Genomic DNA, 3,167 nt, shown 5'->3' on the forward strand with positions numbered 1-3,167 from the left:
ATTGAAAGATTGTTGCACCCAGGACCCTTAGCACTGGGATATGCTACTCAATACCACTGGCATGGCCAGGTGTAAACAACATCTGACCTTTGTTTTGTATGTAACCATGGAGATTGTGATGTCGCCTAGGCCCACCAAAGAACAGCCTTGTCAGAAGCAGCACTGCCATGAGCAGAAGTAGCAGCACCATAGGTTGTCAAATAAGTTGGATTTAACCAAGACAAGTGAGTCCAATAGGATGCAGGTATGTCCTCTATCCTTACAGCTTCCCGTGGCTGTTGGTTTTATACCGTTTGGGGACAGCCAAGGAGGCGTCAGCAGGCAACACAGGTAAGTGTGTGCTTGTGTGTGTGTGTGTTTCTTATGCAGATCCTAAACCCAGTATCAAATGCAAGTAGGAGGAGTAAGAAGGGTTCCTGCCAAAGCCAGGTTATGGATTGCATTTAAAAATGGTCCATCAGAGTGAAATGGACTCCCATCTTCCTGCTTAGCAATAATGATATGGGTTTAGGGTCTGCTGTGTGTACTGGTGGGTGACTGCCACCCAGCCAGAGTGTGTATGGGAGGCTGCCAGCCAGCCAGCCTCCCTTCCTACAAGTAGTGATGGTGCATGTGAAGGGGACAGCGTTGGTTCCTCCCCTTTCACAGTTATCACTTCTCATCCTTCCTTTTGGCTGGTATCAAATGTGGTGTCTGTTTATATCAGTTTAATATCTGATATGTCCCCTATCTGATAGCATATATTAAGTGCACCACCATGTTTCAGTGTTGGAAAGAAAGATTATCTGTTTATTTGCTGCAGCTGCTTGCTGGCTAGTCCAGTGGGCCCCTACTGCAGGCAATAGACAATAGGTGGTGCCTATGTGCCTAGGTGGATAGGACATCAGCTATGAGGCATTTGTTTGTACAAACTGCTGCTCACAACTAATGTTGTAATATAGTGTCTCCATCTGCTGGTGGTATTGAATAAGCAATAGTGCAATGATAGGGTCTGAAAAAGAAGAAAAATAAGAAGCAGCAGCATAGGAAAGAAGGAAAACATGGAGAGAAGAAAAAAAGAAGGTAAAAATGAGGTGAAAACATGTTTAAAAAAGTATTTCCATCTCTCTCTCTCTCTATATATGTATATACATATATATATATATATATATATATATATATTTAAAAGAAAAAAAAATTATATATATATATATATATATATATACATATAGAGAGAGAGAGATAAATATATATAGAGATAGATGGGTGGATAGATAGATAGATAGATAGATAGACATACATACACACATACACACATACACACATACATACATACATACATACATATGTGTGTATTGTTGGAGTTGCAAACATGGGTGCACTTGACAAACTCAGTGCTGCTATTCCCCATTGAAAGATTGTTGCACCCAGGACCCTTAGCACTGGGATATGCTACTCAATACCACTGGCATGGCCAGGTGTAAACAACATCTGACCTTTGTTGTGTATGTAACCATGGAGATTGTGATGTCGCCTAGGCCCACCAAAGAACAGCCTTGTCAGAAGCAGCACTGCCATGAGCAGAAGTAGCAGCACCATAGGTTGTCAAATAAGTTGGATTTAACCAAGACAAGTGAGTCCAATAGGATGCAGGTATGTCCTCTATCCTTACAGCTTCCCGTGGCTGTTGGTTTTATACCGTTTGGGGACAGCCAAGGAGGCGTCAGCAGGCAACACAGGTAAGTGTGTGCTTGTATGTGTGTGTGTGTGTGTTTCCTATGCAGATCCTAAACCCAGTATCAAATGCAAGTAGGAGGAGTAAGAAGGGTTCCTGCCAAAGCCAGGTTATGGATTGCATTTAAAAATGGTCCATCAGAGTGAAATGGACTCCCATCTTCCTGCTTAGCAATAATGATATGGGTTTAGGGTCTGCTGTGTGTACTGGTGGGTGACTGCCACCCAGCCAGAGTGTGTATGGGAGGCTGCCAGCCAGCCTCCCTTCCTACAAGTAATGATGGTGCATGTGAAGGGGACAGCGTTGGTTCCTCCCCTTTCACAGTTATCACTTCTCATCCTTCCTTTTGGCTGGTATCAAATGTGTTGTCTGTTTATATCAGTTTAATATCTGATATGTCCCCTATCTGATAGCATATATTAAATGCACCACCAGGTTTCAGTGTTGGAAAGAAAGATTATCTGTTTATTTGCTGCAGCTGCTTGCTGGCTAGTCCAGTGGGCCCCTACTGCAGGCAATAGACAATAGGTGGTGCCTATGTGCCTAGGTGGATAGGACATCAGCTATGAGGCATTTGTTTGTACAAACTGCTGCTCACAACTAATGTTGTAATATAGTGTCTCCATCTGCTGGTGGTATTGAATAAGCAATAGTGCAATGATAGGGTCTGAAAAATAAGAAGCAGCAGCATAGGAAAGAAGGAAAACATGGAGAGAAGAAAAAAAGAAGGTAAAAATGAGGTGAAAACATGTTTAAAAAAGTATTTCCATCTCTCTCTCTCTATATGTATATACATATATATATATATATATATATATATATATATATTTAAAAGAAAAAAAATTATATATATATATATATATATATATATATATATATATATATATACATATAGAGAGAGAGAGAGAGATAAATATATATAGAGATAGATGGGTGGATAGATAGATAGATAGATAGATAGATAGACATACATACACACATACACACATACACACATACACACATACACACATACACACATACACACATACATACATACATATGTGTGTATTGTTGGAGTTGCAAACATGGGTGCACTTGACAAACTCAGTGCGGCTATTCCCCATTGAAAGATTGTTGCACCCAGGACCCTTAGCACTGGGATATGCTACTCAATACCACTGGCATGGCCAGGTGTAAACAACATCTGACCTTTGTTGTGTATGTAACCATGGAGATTGTGATGTCGCCTAGGCCCACCAAAGAACAGCCTTGTCAGAAGCAGCACTGCCATGAGCAGAAGTAGCAGCACCATAGGTTGTCAAATAAGTTGGATTTAACCAAGACAAGTGAGTCCAATAGGATGCAGCTATGTCCTCTATCCTTACAGCTTCCCGTGGCTGTTGGTTTTATACCGTTTGGGGACAGCCAAGGAGGCGTCAGCAGGCAACACAGGTAAGTGTGTGCTTGTATG

The sequence above is a fragment of the Hyla sarda genome, unplaced genomic scaffold, assembly GCF_029499605.1.
Source record: "Hyla sarda isolate aHylSar1 unplaced genomic scaffold, aHylSar1.hap1 scaffold_74, whole genome shotgun sequence".
Lineage (NCBI taxonomy): Eukaryota > Metazoa > Chordata > Amphibia > Anura > Hylidae > Hyla > Hyla sarda.